This window comes from Amblyomma mixtum, chromosome 1 (genome assembly GCF_055824585.1).
Source record: "Amblyomma mixtum isolate Tamu chromosome 1, ASM5582458v1, whole genome shotgun sequence".
Taxonomy (NCBI): Eukaryota; Metazoa; Arthropoda; class Arachnida; order Ixodida; family Ixodidae; genus Amblyomma; species Amblyomma mixtum.
This window is the reverse complement of record NC_143012.1, coordinates 281,645,257-281,663,262: the sequence shown is the minus strand read 5'-3', so window position 1 is coordinate 281,663,262 and position 18,006 is coordinate 281,645,257. Positions and strand designations below refer to the sequence as shown.

General features: G+C 44.4%; 1 non-coding gene across 1 annotated transcript; it reads left to right on the top strand.

The window, feature by feature from the left end:
• Window positions 1-16,523: 16,523 nt before the first annotated feature.
• Window positions 16,524-16,595, top strand: TRNAP-CGG (transfer RNA proline (anticodon CGG)). Its single transcript has one exon. It is a non-coding gene; the product is annotated as a tRNA-Pro (tRNA).
• The last annotated feature ends 1,411 nt before the right edge of the window (window positions 16,596-18,006 follow it).

Sequence of the window (18,006 nt, the reverse complement as noted above, 5' to 3'; positions counted from 1 at the left end):
AAAGAAAAGAGAAAGAAAAAATGTGAGTGCTCGATAGAATGGGCAAAAAATGTGGATTAATAAGAGTAAAAAACATCCCTGCTAGGAAAAATGTCCGACGCAACACATGTTTCTTACATTAGGGCTGAGCACGCAAGATGAGAGTTCTCGGTTTCGAACAAACAAAACTGAAATACTGCTTACCGCTCAATAAACAGGCCGTTCGCATTGCATTGACCGCTATAAGGAGGTAGAAGGGAATGCAACACGCAATATAGCGAAGCAGGTAATTCCGCAGGAGAACCAGGGGGAGACCGCGTCTTTGGTACACACATCTGTTACCGCGTCTGCGCGACCGCGCGACAGCCAGCAACAACCAATATCGGGCCACCGGTGTGTTACAGGCAATCAGTGAACAAGCTTCGAGTAAATAAGGACTGTTTGTACTGTGCCGGTCTTCAGTGGGACGTTGGATTCTACTATTAGGCCAATATTACGCAGCGGTGTTTTCTCGGCACAGGTCATCGATAAATTCAATCTCAGTCGGGGGCCCTTTTGAGCATGAGAAGAGATGAAATCGAAGAATGCCTGAGGTTTCTCAGGAAGGCCCAGTCTCCCATTTACGGACGTCTGAGTGGAGCGTCGAGGGAACAAACACGAAAGAAAATGCTTGTCGAATGCTGGTCGAGTGTTCAGAAAACATAACCGACATTGAGATGGTAAAACAATGATAATTTGAAAGGCAAGGATAATAACAGGCGATACAGCTTGCATTGCAGTAACAGACAATGTTCTTTAGTTTGCAGAAAAAGCTCTCTTTTGAATAACTACGAAATACTTTTTCCAAAGTCTTGTTTGTGTTTACCGCTGAAACACTGCACTCGGGTGTGGCTCAGCCTTGATCCAAAGAATTTTAATGCTGGAAGACCTTTTGTTTTAGGCCGCTGATGCTAAGCTGGCGTGAAGAACTGTGTTGCAAGGACAGAGCAGAATATCGAAGCTGCAGCCGAGCTTGCCTTTAAGGCATCGGGTGGGGATCAGACGCTTCGAACCGCGAAAGCGAAGCTTGCCTTCCACAAGACCACTCGAGGTAAAGGAAATCGTAAACCAAGATGAGCAAGATATTCTCTTGAAAAAACGAAGCCGCAGACTTCTCGGGAAGAAGCGTGACGAACTTGTCTTAAGACTAAAAAAAAAGTGGTGAGCTTTCCGAGTCATCAAAGTCGGATGTACGAGTACAAGGCCTGTCGAAATATTTGTAGGAAAATGTCCCATTTAGCATAAATGAAACTTTATGAACTTTCGTTTACTCACACAATGGAAGTGAACGGAGGGGAGGCAGGTTATGCAACAGAAAAGTTGTCGTCATGTTTCGCACTAACCATGAAAACCTTACTATCGAAAATTCTTCCTTGCCGAACTAAAACAGGGACTCAAAGATACCCCCTTGAAGAGACACCATACACCAGACACATAAAGACACCATGCTTCAAAATAAAACGTAAAATAATGTCTTCCGATGCAGTAATATCTACTCGGGTCTCCTCTTCTTCCGCGCAAGTTCGTTTCTCCTATTAGTACCATACAAATGTAATAGTCAAAGCTCATATATTAATACGCTTGCGTTCAGTAGTACGCGCCGCAGAAAAGCCGGTGTCGGTTGCGTTGTGGCTCAAAAATAAAAAATCGTGTTTCATCGATAGGGTCACGACGCAACCACCGCAGGAGCTCGCGCGGGAATTTCAAACGACGCACAATGCCCACCAGAAACGTGCCGTCACGTGTTAAAGTGGTTAAATAGTATATGTAATGTGAATTAAAAATCGCCGCATGTCTCAAATAATTTAACTTTAAAAAGTAGCTCGTTTTACAATTAAAAGCTTCCACAATTTTAGGCGACATTCGAACCCTCGAAACTTCGGTTGCGAGCCACACACGCTTGCGACTAGGTCACGCGATGTATGCTTGCACTGCTTGTGAACAAGCGGGGATATGAGCATGTCTTGAGCTCTTTCACATAAAGTTCTCTCTAATTGGTTTGGTTTATGGGGGCTTAACGCCCCAGAGCGACTCAGGCTATGGGGGACGCCGTAGTGAAGAGATCCGGAAATTTCGACCTCTTGGGGTTCTGTAAGGTGCACTGACATCGCAGAGTGCACGGCCCTCTAGAATTTTGTCTCCGTCGAAATTCGACCGTCGCTGCCGAGATCGAACTCGCGTCGTTTGGGTCAGCAGCAGAGCGCCATAACTACTGGGCCGCCGACCGCAGAGGCTCGGTCTCTTACTTGTCTATGCCAGTGAGTATGTGTGCAATTATAGAGAACCGCAGGACGCTATTGCGTCATTTCCGTAAGGCAGAGCTTAAGTCGCCTCACAATTTTCTTTTTTAAAGAACAGAAGGTTGCTAGAGAACCGCATGCATATGCGTACATCGTGTGCAAGGAACCAACTGGTAGCCCGTGGTTCTCTTTTCTTCTTTTCTCTGATTAATTACCATTCGGGTACAGAATGACACCACGGATATTTTCCCGTTTTTCGACATCACAATTAAAATAAAACAAGCATTCCATGTCGCTTTCCTTGGTTTCAGGAACAGTCGGCTTCCGTCATATTCATATCATAACAAGCCCCTCATTTCCCTACAGTTGTCTGATCAATAGTCTAAGGGGGCCTTCGAATCTTACGGTCTTTATGACATAGGTGACATAAGATGATTCTCGCACTGCTGTCGAATTCAGCGTTCGATCACGTTCCACGTGACATTCGCCGTAATACAGGGAATTCTGTGTCCACTGCTCTGTACGACAGTGGCGCAGGCGAACACGCCCAGGGTTAGTTTAGGTTACATAAACACCCTTGAACGCTGAAAATTGGACAGCCGACAGCGTAGCTCACTTGGCAGAGCCCCGTATGTGACATACGGAGCTCTGCCAAGTGAGCTACGCTGTCGGCTGTCCAATTTTCAGCGTTCAAGGGTGTTTATGTAACGTGACATACGGAGCTGGCGCGCTTGGATGCCATCATCTGTATGTGCTCTTGATTTCTTCTACTTCACAATTATTTATCTTTCAGGTCAAAAGCGATTACAGCAATGTTGGCTACTTGGTCAACATCGCAAGTGAACAAGAAAAGATTCGCCGATGATGTCCTTGGTGGGAGTAACGGTTGGATTGAACCATATACATGAATATAGAATGAAGATGCTCTCGTGAAGAGGCGTGGAAATGCGCACATAAAAAAAGATTCCTTAATTGCTCTTGTAGCAAACATTCAAGTGGAATGTAAAGCAATGTCCCACTTTCCCGCCTTGCTTTTGCTGGTACTCTTCTTTTCCTTCTAATTCTCTACGTAGGCGATGGAGAGAAGAAAAATAAACACGATTAGCATATATCAAATAACCACGTTACATTCACTTTGTCTTTTAGAGAAAAAAGATCGAACGAAGTGATGCCACGGTTAAAAGTGACTGCCCAGCAGCAGGCAAAGAAAGCAGGAAAACTTGTAGGGTACAAAAAGAACCTGAAAGTTGTCTTCCTAGCAGATATATTAGTTCCACTGGAAAAGCTGGACAAAACAGGAATAGGTCACATGGGTCCGCCGCAAACGTTGATTGCAAGGCAGCTGTCAATAAAACTACAGAAAAATAAAGATTAAAAGCACGCCGTGTCTTGCCTTACCAGGGAGTAAATATTTCTTGCTGACACCCAAGTTCTAAGTTACAGGCAGTGTTATGTTATGTTCAGTTACACGCCCAGTCATTATATTTGCAGTGCAATGACACCGCGCTGCAACAGCAAAAATTTGGAATTGCCTCGATGCTGAAAATTGGGATGTTGTTTCGCCGGCTGGTTGAGCTTGTTTTTGACATCGATCACAAAGACAGGTAATAAATAAAAAAACTCACGATTAATTATAATTGTATTCCGAAAAGGCTGCAACACAAATGCGAACTGGCAAAGTGTGAATATAGTTCCAATTACTAAAAATAATGCTATGACTTCGCATTCACGCGTGTCATACGTTCCATCACAAAAACTGAGCGGGACAAACTGAGGAAAAATATGTGTCTAGAAAGTGCTCAACATAACATATATGTTTCGTTCAGTTTTTCTCGCTTAACCAGCGGTAAAGTTTTGTTCATACTACAAAGAAAACTTGCTATGGGAAATGCTCTTTTTCACAGGGTGCAAGAATGAGCTGCTTCTGTGGGCAACAGAAGCGCTCTTGGCATCACCAGACGCTCTTCGCTCAGAGTGGCAGTGCAGTCTGTTTTAGTAATTAAATAACGGGAGCCAAGGTCTGTTTTGGGTCACCGTTAACGTCCGAGAAAAGGAGAGTTGCCGCTGTTCTCAAGACGGGTTTCTCTCACGAGGGGTTCTTACACTTCAACACGCTTGTATTAGCTTTGGAGTGCTTGATAACATTACGCTGCCTTCATTTCTTGTGCGAGCCACGCAGTATTTGTTGCTACCGTCTAAATTGGAAATAAATTTTGTGAGCTTCAAGTATCTTCGAATTCATAGTTTGCTTGTTATTTTTTTCACTAGAACTCTGTTCCTCCTCGAGACAATCCAGAAGTGCCTGAATGGTCTTAGTCTGAAAGCTATCCTTGGAAAGAACTTTCGCGCCTTTGCTGTTTCACCTTGGGTTGCATGATACATTCTTCGCAGGCGCCTGAAAATTTGCAATTGAATTAGGCTTGCTTCAATAATGTCATAACAACAGAAACTACAATACCTGCTCCATATTTTTATCATAGATGCAGGCACATGGTTTCTGCAATATGGGCGAAGAAGAAATTAGAAATCATTACCCCGTAAAGGCAGTACGTTTTGTTTTAGGATGAATTCTATTAAGATTTATATTGTTTAGAAGCACAGCATGAGCACGCCCTTTATCAGCCAACGCGCCTGATTGGATTTGTAAATTGAGTTTTATGTCACGTGTGTAAGCCACTTATCTTTCGTTTCTAGTTTCTGACGAGTGCTCCGATTTTTTGCAACAGACAGCCGATGTCTTATATGCAAGACCTCTTGTTTCTGTGGCCTACATGGCGTGTAGTATATGTTCTATAATTTAACAGATGTCAGTAAAAATTACATAACATGAACCTTGACATGATAACAGATAGTGCTTAAGAACACACTTGACACTGACCGTCTGGCATGGAGAAGAAATGAAACGTCTATGAAAGAAATGGTTGCGGTGGTGTTATGAAGGTATTGCATAACAAAAGGTAAAAAAAAACTCAATTTTCTCGATTTTAACATTTTTTACTTTTTATGACTAGGCTTCAGGGCTGTCGCCGGAGGCTCCTTCCCCAGTTTTTTTTTTCCTTCATACGAGTTTGTAGGCATGCGCCATAACGCGCAGACGACGCGAAGCCCAGGCTACACCCAACCTTCTCCCGTCAGTGAGAACGACGCACCGATGGAATGCCTTTAGCGAAAGTGACCCGTATGACGTCAAACAGCGCCCGTCCTGTCCTTCTTTCTGTTCGGTTTGAGTTAAATTTAGTGTTATTTTTTTCTGCCTTTTGTTCAACAATGCTCCACCAACTAGCCCAGGTAGATGTACTGTTAATGAAGGTTAAGAAGCGTGTTTTAACAGCCGCGAGAATATAGAACTCTCCATGAGTTGTTAATCGAAAAGTTCTCTGTTATTAAAAGTACTTCAACTCCTTCTTTCATTGAGATGAAAACGTTGAGGCAGATAGTGTATGTATGTTTAAGAATGGCGAGGAAATAATAGTGTTCTGCATATAAAAGCAACAACAACACGGGAAAAAGCGCCGAAGAGGGGCATAAATTTGCAGAGGCGCTGGCCATAGCTTCAGGATGCCAATATTTGAATGAAGATGGAAACAACTGAACAGCACTAACAGAGAGGACAGGAGACAAGAACAGACGATCATGCGAAGAACACAGACACATGAACGCAGCGCATGTGTCTGTGTTCTTATCTTCCGTTTTGTCTGTTAGCGCTGTTCAGTCCTTTCCATCAACATGCACCAACCAGCCCGGCTAAGACCTCTTCTTGAATTTGAATGGAGCCACGTAAAAACGAAGTTTCACTGCTGCCATGAAGCAAAGAAAATTGGTCTCTGCGGAATATATGTGCACTTTTTCACAGTCCGCAATTGCGTCACATGAACGAACGATGTCACATATCCAAAATAATCCTCTCAAATATTCACAGGTGACTAAAGTTGTTAGCCCAAAATAACAAAAAAATTGACAGTGCTTTACCTCTGGATAAAAACCGGGTAAATTGCGTTAGCAATGGTGCGCGCATTCTTGTGGCGATTCTTCGGAGCGTTGCCATCACCTGGTAGCATTGCGGCGTTTCTGAGCAGTCAGGTGTTGAGATTCATCGGTGATCGATGACGTGGAGCCACTCTGCAAGGTAGAACGCCTAGGCAAGTGCTCATTTATAGACGCTTTAGAGCGCGGGAGCATGGGCACCGCCATATTTGGTCACGTGACCATTCCTCCACGCTGCCAGGGCGTCCACAAAATGCCATTGCCCTTTCGGCTGTACGCCTTGCTCGTCGGTAAATTGTTTTCTGAGGAAAGAAAACGGATGCATCTCGCACATCACAGTGGACACCTGAACCTCGCCGCAACGGGAAGGGAGGAAAATGGGAGTGAACGAAGACACCGTTTTGACTAGACGCGGCTTGTTCATTCCAAACCGTCGAGCTGACATGGCGGAGTGGCTAGCGTGCTCGTCTCGCACTCCAGAGACCGTGGTTCAATTCCCCAAGACGATCAATTTCCTACTCGGTGTTATTTATTAATATGGTATGACTAGAATTTAGGCTAATTGCTTAGTCGATATCATTCGAATGCCATCGATGCACTGCGCGCCAATGCTGCTAACGCCGGCTTGGAAGGCCAGACGGGGTGGACCTCCTAGTGGCGCCATCTATCGTAGACAGAGCAAACTGCTCGGCGCCGCTGCCGTGCGTCGCGCTGATGGCGCTGCAATCTGGCGCTGCGCTGCAAAAAAAAAATGGCGCTGAAAAAAATAAAACAAGGGAAAGACACGAGTTAGCACTATCATCCCATTTTATTAGAAAAAAAAAGAGCGTGTGTTCCTCTACCCCTTGGTCCAAAATGCCTACATGCGGTAGGCTTCGGGCCAAGCCCGAAAAAATTTCTCGGTGTGATCTAAAGCAGATATTTGTTATTTTTTAAATTTTCTGATATGGAGGTACTCTGTGCTCGTTAAAGAACAGTAAAGAAGGAATGAAAACACATTAAATGACACCGGCAAGGAGCAGTGCTTTTGAGGCAGTTCGCAATAGACCTTAATATGGCCAGTTTTGCGATCAAGATTTCTTCGTAATAGTTTACTCTCACAAAACGCATTTCCACAAAGCAGTTGAAAATGTAGCCGACCAAGGAATTATCAAGCCACTTTTAAGGTTGAGCACGTTGTTATGAGTTTTGTACAAATTTTCACCCGCAACAATTAAAATACACTGGAAGAATAGCTTAGATTGCTAATGTGACTTTCTTCATATCGCCATTTGCCCAATGAATGAGGAACTGGCTAGATTGTTGTTTTTTTGCGTAAAAAGGCAACAGTTTTAGAAAGCAAGAAAAAATAAGTGCTAGAATATATTTTCTTTGCGCTTAGAGGAACGAAAGTGACATTAGACTCTTTTCGTACCATTGCCGTCGTACACATTCAGCCACCTTCAACATGGTACCTGCAGTACCATGCTAAACGTGGCTGACTACGTTCCACATCCGCAGCTGTGATTGAGGCTGTCGTCCGAGAAGACAGTAAGGGCTAATTTATTGCTAATTGGACATGCACATTTGAAAGTTTCAAACCAGACAAGGACCCCTGCTTCTTCGTCAGTACAGCATCGTACGCGCGATGCGTTATCTTGGGGTTGCTTTGCACTTGTGGCCCGCTCTCCGTTCCCGAACCTTTTTCTGAGAAGTTAATTACTATGTTAATCAATTTTCACTTACGTCCCCTTTATAAATGCAGATGATGTATAAGAAAGTTCTCGGTTAAAAACTACCAATCAATCTTTCTTCGTTTATGCAGTCTAATAAGCGTGCCTTAAGCACGAAGCAAATATTTCCGAAAATGAGGTAATGAGCAAAATTGTACGGTTTTATGTTGCGACTCGCCAGCCTGACTTTTTAATGTGAACACAACTGCTCGGAAATGGCGCACCACAAGGCAGGAGTGAAAAAAAAAGTATTTAATGCAAGTCCCCTTGTCTGCACCAGCAAAGCTCCAAGATTCATTTAGCAGTCTGCTTGCTAGCGGCTAGTAAAAAAATGCATATATATACAATACACCAAAGGCTAAGTCAGAGGTTGCAAAGCGGTGTTGACACATTCTCAAGCTCCTGGGGATCATCTCATAGCAGCGATGTTGTCACGCGCAGTTGACTCTCAATAATCATTCCAATTCTGAACAGACTCTAGGAACATTATGTTAATAGCGGTGTGAAGGTTAGGACACGACCGGATCCGAAGAAATAAAAGCGAAGTTTCTGTCACTCCACCAACGTAAACGGAAATTGAACTTCCGCAATGACATATCCTTCGCTCATATGTTTCCGCAGCGGATCTTTGCCGCGACCTTTATAGTGGAAGGTGTTATTTAGAAATATCCGAAAAGACGAAGACGAAAATAACTTTTTCGCACACCATTAATCATTAGCTCAGAAACACGATGCCCGCTCCACAGGAAATGAACGCGCATGCTATACGCAACCTTGTATGTGAAATTCCGGTTCTCGTTCGGCATTTTTATGTGCGCTTTCGTGCGGACGTTTACTTCTTTCTCATCTTTGTGTTTAATCCGCTTGCTCCACTGCTCTAATCAGAAACTGCTGTGCTCCACCGCAAAAATTGAGTAATTAAAGCAGTTCAGTTTGTATTACGCAATAATATGAAGCTTATGAAACTGCGCAATGGAAGCACCAAACGTTCAGGCTACCTAATTTTAAGACGGCAAACACCGGACCGACATGTATAGCCCCGTTAATTGTGGAGAGTATTCATTTTAAAGAATGTTTTTTGTTGGCAGGACAAGGTAGTTTAGAGGGCTTGTCGGAAGTTTTTTTTTTTTTTCAAGCTCTTTTACTCCCGCCACCCGAAGTACAATATTAGGGCGTGAGGAAAAATGTAATGTCTACTGAAAGGGTTGCTATTGGATTGGACTGGATTACTGAGGAACGCAGGCCACGACACAACCAGTGCTTCCTAGGAAAAAGAATTGCCCAGTGCGTTTGCATTATAAATCGCCCACTTTGAAAGCTACTGCACTCAAGTTGTTGCTTCGCGCTTTGACTCCCATACCTCAGCGGTCGGGACAGGGCCTCCGCTCAGAAAACAAACACTGCGGCGTGTCGTTACGTTCGTGTACCCAACGCTCTGCCAATTCAGAAGAAGCACTGGAACACCGGATAGTGTAAACAACCTTCACCGACAGCCGCGTTATGGAAATTTGCCGAGTGAATGCCCATTTGGTTCTTACGAGACTGCCATTCGAGCTTCAACTTAAGCCCAGAATTGGGAACGCTAAGGGGGCATCGAGCATTGAACCGACTTACGTCATGTCACCATGCACTCCTGCCGGCCAACCAAGAAGGAGCCCACCTAGAAAATAATGGTGTTTTGGGGCCCATAACACAGCGCGGATGGTTGATTGCGGTACATAAAATTTGCAATGACGTGCAACGGCTTTAAAAAAAATGACAAATAGGAAGTGTTTCTGTGGCTGTGTTTGAAAAGCTACAAAAATTCATTGGTGAAGTCGCTATGCTGAATACAGTAACAGGTAACAGCGAGTTGAGCTTGCTCACCCAATCGAGCTCTATTAAATAGGCGCAGGTGAAAACGAGTGGTGCGACATCACCTTAATTGGCTCAAGGATAGAACCTTAAAAAATACCTTGTGGACCGCATCGCTTATTCTGATCTCTTAAATTTGACTCGTGCTCCTTAGAATAACTTAGAACGTGTTCGTCGCCAATGCTTCAGTTAACCGGTTTTTCCTCTAAACAAACCATCCCTGCTTTTCTTATCTTAACTTCCTCCTCCTTTGAAATATTTCTTCTTTGTTGTACTCCAGGGAAATGTAAACGGCCCGCGTTCTGTGAGCAGGTAGGTTTCGTAGCTTTTTCTGGCACGCAAGTCATGGCGATTTGGGAAAGCACACAATGTGTGTTACGCTAGGCTCTAGAAGTCTATTGAAGGTAGAAGCTCGCCCTTAACTTTGAATACACAGTAGATGATTTCGAAACATTGGGGTACTGATGAGTGCACCCTTGGTGTGGCTTTTGTGGCTTTAATTCTGTCTCGGAACCATCGTATTATATTTCTAGCACAGTAAAACACGAGTAGGAAAACCAAAGTGTATTAAAATAAGCACAGTTTCGAATATTTTAATCTTAAAAGGACGTGAAGCATGTACCTGATCATAAACAAAAGTTTAAGAAGCAATGCTCGACAAAACTGCTTAGCGTTATACAGATTATCCAAAGAGCGGCTCGTACCATATACCATGTAAAAACATCACCGTGTTAATAAATGACGATGTTGCAGCGCTAACGTCGTTCCGTTGCTTGAAGCGGTGCTGTTCGTTTTGCCCGCTTGGTAAAATGAACGACTAGAGACGCCTGATAGAAAGAAGGGCAGCGAGAACTCCAGCTTGTGATTGGATTTTTTATAACACTAAACCGACTAAAAATGAAATAGACTTCATACTGTGTGCCCACCCTGGCATCGTAGAGGATGTGGATGTCCTCGGTAAGGTCCGTTGCAGCGACCACAGAATGGTAAGGTCTCGTATTAGCTTAGATTTGAAGAGGGAACGGAGGAAACTGGTGAATCGAAAGGCTATTAACGAGTCAGCATTAAGAGGGAAGGTAGAGGAATTCAGAATGTCGCTGCAAAACAGATTTTATGCTTTAACTGAAGAAGACGACCGTAGTGTTGAAACAATGAATGATAATCTTACAGCTATCGTTACAGAGTGCGCCGCAGAAGTAGGTGGTAGGATGGTTCGACAGGATACCAACAAACTATCTCAGGAGACTAAAGATCTGATTAAGAAACGTCAAAGCATGAGGACGTCTAACTCCACAGACAGGATAGAACTAGCAGAGCTATCGAAGTTAATAAATAAGCGCAAGGTAGCCGACATAAGAAAGTTTAACATGGAGAAAATCGAGCATGCTCTAAGGAATGGAGGTAGCCTAAAATCAGTGAGGAGAAAACTGGGCATAGGTAAAAACCAGATGTATGCGCTAAAAGACAAACAGGGCAATGTCATCAGCAATATGGATAAGATAGTTGAATTAGCCGAAGATTTCTACACAAATCTATACAGTAGCGAATGTAATCATCAAGTTACTGAGGGAGGCAGTCAAGCACAGCAATGGGACATCCCGCCAGTAACGAAGGAGGAAGTTAAAAAAGCCTTAGGAGCAATGCAAAGAGGGAAAGCAGCTGGTGGGGATCAGGTAACAGCAGATTTGCTGAAGGACGGAGGAGAGATTGTGCTACAAAAACTAGCCACCCTGTATACGCAATGCCTTGTGACCTCGAGAGTACCAGAAGCTTGGAAGAACGCTACCATTATCTTAATTCATAAGAAAGGAGACGTCAAGGACTTGAAGAATTACAGACCGATCAGCTTATTGTCCGTTGCCTACAAGGTATTTACTAAGGTAATCGCTAATAGAATCAGGACAACCTTGGACTTTAGTCAACCAAATGATCAGGCAGGCTTTCGTAAAGGATACTCGACAATAGACCACATTCACACTATCAATCAGGTGATAGAGAAATGCGCAGAATATAACCAACCCCTATATATAGCCTTCATTGATTACGAGAAAGCATTCGACTCAGTGGAAACCTCAGCTGTCATGCAGGCATTGCGGAATCAGGGTGTGGAAGAGTGCTATGTGAAAATATTGGAAGATATTTATAACGATTGCACAGCTACTATAGTTCTCCATAAAGTCAGCAATAAAATTCCAATACGGAAAGGTGTCAGGCAGGGAGACACGATCTCGCCAATGCTCTTCACTGCCTGCTTACAGGAGGTATTCCGGGGACTGGAATGGGAAGAGTTGGGGATAAGAGCAAATGGAGAATACCTGAGTAATTTGCGATTCGCTGATGACATTGCCTTGCTAAGCCACTCAGGACAAGAACTGCAAAGCATGATCAATCAGCTAGACAGGCAGAGTAGAACGGTGGGGCTAAGAATTAACATGCAGAAAACCAAAGTAATGTTCAATAGCCTTGCAAGGGAACAGCAGTTCGCAATTGGTAGCGAGGTGCTAGAAGTAGTAAGAGAATATGTCTACTTAGGGCAGGTAGTGACCGCAGATCCGGATCATGAGAGGGAAATAACTAGAAGAATAAGAATGGGGTGGAGCGCGTATGGCAGGTTCTCTCAGGTCATGAATGGTAGCTTACCAATATCCATGAAGAGAAAAGTATATAACAGCTGTATCCTACCGGTACTCACCTATGGGGCAGAAACGTGGAGGCTAACAAAGAGGGTTCAGCTTAAGTTAAGAACAACGCAGCGAGCTATGGAAAGGAAAATGATAGGTGTAACGTTAAGAGATCGGAAGAGGGCGGAGTGGGTGAGGGAACAAACGCGGGTTAATGACATCCTAGTTGAAATCAAGAGGAAGAAGTGGGCTTGGGCAGGGCATGTAATGCGAAGGCAAGATAACCGCTGGTCCTTAAGGGCAACGGAGTGGATTCCAAGAGAAAGCAAACGTAGCAGGGGACGGCAGAAAGTTAGGTGGGCGGATGAGATTAAGAAGTTTACGGGGATACAGTGGCGGCAACTAGCAAAGGACAGGGTTAATTGGAGAGACATGGGAGAGGCCTTTGCCCTGCAGTGGGTGTAGTCAGGCTGATGATGGTGATGATGAAACCAAATTTGATTTCAAATCAAAGTGGCGCCTCAGTAGTTACGAGACGTCAGTTCACGACGAAATGCGTTGGCGCCTAAATTAATCTTAAGCCTTTTCCTGCGCTTTAAAAGCGCCTGGGATGATGTTGCCATACTGGAAGGTGGCGGTGCACTCAAGTGGAATGACAGCAAAATGTTCACCAATCTAACTATTCTTGAAGAATTCACTGGATTATTCAGGGGCGAAAAGTGCAGAAAAATAGAAAAAGCGCCTTACCAGCTAAACGAACAAAACATCGTGAATTTCCGCACAAATATGACTAAGGAAAGTGCCTTATGCACCCATTGAGAATATTGCTATGGGTAATGCGTCGGTCACTGCATCGTCTCATGTTAACATTACGCAAAAGTAGAACCGGAAAAGAGGTGCCCGCGTCCCCGCGTCATCACGTGGGTAGCCCTCCTTCCCCCCTCGAATCGTCGGCGGCCGCGCGGGCCGTGCACGCAGCGGTCAGCGGAGAGTTGAAAACCACACGCCGCACTCAGCGGACGGAGGCGACAGCACATCCGCGGCCCAGGAAACCCGAGCTGTTCCCCGTGCCAGCTACCTGCGACTGCCTGTCACCATTGCACAATGACACTTCCTCTTCAGAACATGTCACTCTCTTTAACAATGAGCTTTCTCTGCCCGGGCACTTGGGTAGTTATCACGCAGCTCTTATGTTTTTCCTCAGCGTTTGCCCTTCATGAATGCTATTCGTACGGGAAGTGGTCGCCAATTTCACGTTTGGCGACCGCTTCTGACATTAATTTCTTGCACGAAAACATAAAGACGTAGGCCTTGTTTAGAGAATGCCTGCACCGCATAAAAAAAAAGTATGTTTCGAGTTTTTTTTTGCGCAGTTAAGAATGCGCAGGAGTTCTGCTTGTCGGTGGAATATAGAAAAGCTCATTTATTACCAAAAGGCTATTGGTCCTCTCACGCCCACTCGGAAGCATGGGAAACCTGTTCGCTTCAGCCCTTTTGGCGCTAGGGTAACTTGAGAATTCGCCAGTTGTTTCGGTGTTTTGTGTTTTTCAGCCTTTATTCTTTGCTGCGTTTCTTCCGTTTCTGTAAGAAAAAAAAATGGCTGAGTCTTAACTTGGTTAAGCCTGGAGAATGCGAAGCATCATCGTGTCGCGTAATTTGGAGGCGCACAACCACAGCGACGGCGCGAGGTGGGCCCCCGTTTCTCCACTGCCGTGACGTCATCGTGTCACGTGGTGTGACGTCATGTATCACGTGATTTGGAGGCGCACAACCACAGCGACGGCGCGAGGTGGGCCCCCGTTTCTCCACTGCCGTGACGTCATCGTGTCACGTGGTGTGGCATCATCGTGTCACGTGATTTGGACGCGCACAACCACAGCGACGGCGCGAAGTGGGCCCCCGTTTCTCCACTGTCGTGACGTCATCGTGTCACGTGGTGTGACGTCATGTATCACGTGATTTGGAGGCGCACAACCACAGCGACGGCGCGAGGTGGGCCCCCGTTTCTCCACTGTCGTGACGTCATCGTGTCACGTGGTGTGACGTGATGTATCACGTGATTTGGAGGCGCACAACCACAGCGACGGCGCGAGGTGGGCCCCCGTTTCTCTACTGTCGTGACGTCATCGTGTCACGTGTGTGACGTCATGTATCACGTGATTTGGAGGCGCATAACCACGGTGAAGGGCTGAAGTGGTAGCTAAAGTAGTATGCTTCACATAAAACAAAAAACAGCATGCTTTGTTTTGTCGTCTCATACCAGTGCCACGTCAAACTGACGCACTTCATTAAATATCCCTTGAACTACTGGAAATGTTGTTTATACCGCGTCCGAATTATGAGCTTCAGTTTACAGGTATCAAGAAAATAGCGACAAAAACTGTTTACAGATGAGCGGCGTTCATTATGCATTGAAGATAATTTTTCTCAACTCTAGGCGGCATAGTGCGTCGAGGTTTGTTGGCATCAAGAAATGAACAGAGCCAGGTGTGTGGATTGATGATTATCGCGTCATTAGAGGTGTACAGAGAAAGGACCTGCATGCGGTAATTTTTGTATATTAAAATTAAGCTAAAAAGCACGTGTGTTCATCAACAAATAAAGGTACAGCAAGGAACGACCTGTCGCTCAAATGGGCAAAAAAAATTAAAAAGCGAAACCTTAACGCAGGCTGACAGAGCAGCCTCCAGGCACTCGTGCACTCCGAATGCGCCAGACATTACTCCTGCTGCGGAAGCCAAGATCCGTGACAACTGACGGTTGGCTATCCACGAAGTGGAGAAACGACTGAGGATTATTCATGGCAGGACTGATTAAATAATCTGGGACGACTAAATCACTAAACCTGTTTGCGATAAGTAGGTGGCAAAACGACTGACTCCTAGCTGAAGGAGCACCGAATGAACTTATGTGTGCAGATGGTTTTACAGAGCTTTAAACCTGAATAAAATGGTTTTGTACATCGCAATGGTCGAGGAGAAGAATGCTGTCTACATTACTTTCAGTCAGAGAAGAAATAGGCAAGCCGTCAATGGAGGCATCCATAGTCTCCTATTTCAAAATTCCAACAGCAGCAGCGCTGGCAAATTGATACTGCCGCTCTTCTAATACTGTAGAGGCCCAATTGCGGATCCTTACAAGAACGTGAGATATAGTGTTAACAGCGACTCGTACAGTGAGCTGTCCATGGACCATCTAAAAACTGGAATCATTTGAAAACGCAGCAGCTTGCTGGGTTTTGGTGTAACGCTAGTCTACACCTACATAATTGATACAAGTCCAGAGAAGTTCAGAATTTTTCTCCTGCATTGCCTTCCGAACCAAGCGTACTCACTCGACATAGTGGCTGCAGTGAGTGGCACATTTCTGATTCTCTGCAGGGGGCACTCGGTACGGGAGAGTTTAGCGTGATGAAGTGTAAAAAATTGAGCACTCATGGCTGCCGAACCTATATGAAGGATTTTCTTTTCTCCGCATCGAGATATCGCTGATGCGGTGACGCACATTGACTTAATGCATTTGGTACTGTGTTTAAAAACAATCCACAGTTTTTCAATTCTGCTGCTCTTTGAAAAAAGGATCCAACTCTGCTGTTCCTTCAACTAAAAAAATGTGTAGGTTACTTTTTGACTTCTTTAGGTTTGTTACTAGGCCAATACAAGTAAATAAAATCCCCCGAATGTCTAATACTTCGCAAAAATGATCCCTCCGAACTTCCCTGGCCCTTAAAGCTGAGTGTACAAGTCTGGGTTATAAAATAAATATTCAGTGACAGAAATTTGTTAAGAATATTGTCACGGGGTGGCAAGCGAAAGGAAAAAACCAATTGATAGCATGATGGAATATGATTGAACGGCTGCGGGCCCAGCGCGAGCGCTACGTTTCGCGGCACTGTCCGCTCCGTCATCTTCTTCTATACGCCGCGATATATCGGTGCTCCAAACAACTCTCAACCATGTTTGTTTTCTAATCGTGGGACAGAATTCAAGGAGCGTGAAACAAACGCTCACAAAACGTGCAGAGAGTAATGTGCTGGTAGCCATTAATAAAAATGATTAGGCGATATACCTGGTGCACTGCGACAACGTACGTCCGGCTCAGTGGTCTAGGGGTATGATTCTCGCTTCGGGTGCGAGAGGTCCCGGGTTCAAATCCCGGCTGAGCCCATTTTTTAGTTTTTTTTTATAACGTATATATTAAAGCTAAAATGCAATGCTACAATGCAGTAATTTCTTTACTCTTATGACGCTCAAAGCAGAACATGCTGCGCAATACAGGAAGATGTCCCCTGCAATTCATTTTAACTACTTCGTTTTAAATAGCGCCGAGATATGTTAATGCGATCGTTCAACAGCATTACAAGCGTAATAGTGATAATGACTAACCTTCACTTTAATAGCTGGCTCCTCAATAAATGTTTTCGTGCATAAGTCTGTTTCCTACACTGTACTGTAAATAGTCACCACACAGAAAATCAATTTTCGACGGCATTGCATATCGCATCTGAATGATCATCATCTGAATGACCAGTATATCACCAAGCGTACAATGTCTCGTACATTCGAGCTATCTCGCTCCGTGCAGAGAAAAGATCATACAAAGTTTTGTGAACGAAGCATCGTTAATAAAGAACTATCTGTGAGCCACTGTTTTCCAACTTAGAAGTGGTTCATGACACTAGGTATTTTGCATAATTTTATTCAAACTTTGACTACTGATCACGGTGCACATGGAGAGCTTACATTCGTGTGACCTTCGCTCCAATCAACGCAGTGTTTTGTGAGGTATCACAGGAAAATTAGAAGAATTCAACTTAAAAGACGTAGAATACTGCACAGTTGCCATTGTCCTTTATAAAGTGAGCAATAAATTCCAATAAGGAAGGGTGCCAGGTAGGGAGGGAGACATCGCCAATGCCAGATAATAACAGTAAATAGTACCTTCGTAATCTGCGATTTATTCGTAACACCGCCTCAATCAATCACCCAGACGATAAACTGCACAGCATGTTCAGTAAGTTAGGGAGAGTATTACATTAGGTCTAGAAATTATTTTTTATAAACTAATGTACTGTTCAAAAGCCTGGGCGGGGAACAGCAGGTTACAACTTCTAGCGAGTTGCTGGAAGAGGAAGGAGAATACGTCTACTTATGACAGGTAGTGACTACAGATCCGGATCTCGAGAGTAAGGTAACTAGTAGATTAATAACAGGGTGGAGCTTGTTTGGCAGGTCTCTCAGATCGTTGTGTTGTGTTCTGTTGGGTTTAATGGCACATAGGCATCTAAGGCCATCATGCGCCAAACACAAGGTAATAGGGAAAGTTTTCTGTGTGATTTAATAAAAATGTGGTGTAAAGGGCCTAAAAAGTTTAACTACCTAGTAATAACAGACAAAACGAGATTTGAGAATGGCTAATGGTAAAAGCTTTAAAAAAACAGGTCAGGCAACCTAAGCGGCCATCCTTGGCTGGTCAAGGATGTCGAGGATCCCAACTAAACAAATAAAAGCCTCAGCCTTCTTCTCAGGAATGAGAAAGCGGCTGAGGCGTATCATGCAATAAAGTGAGCCAGTGGTT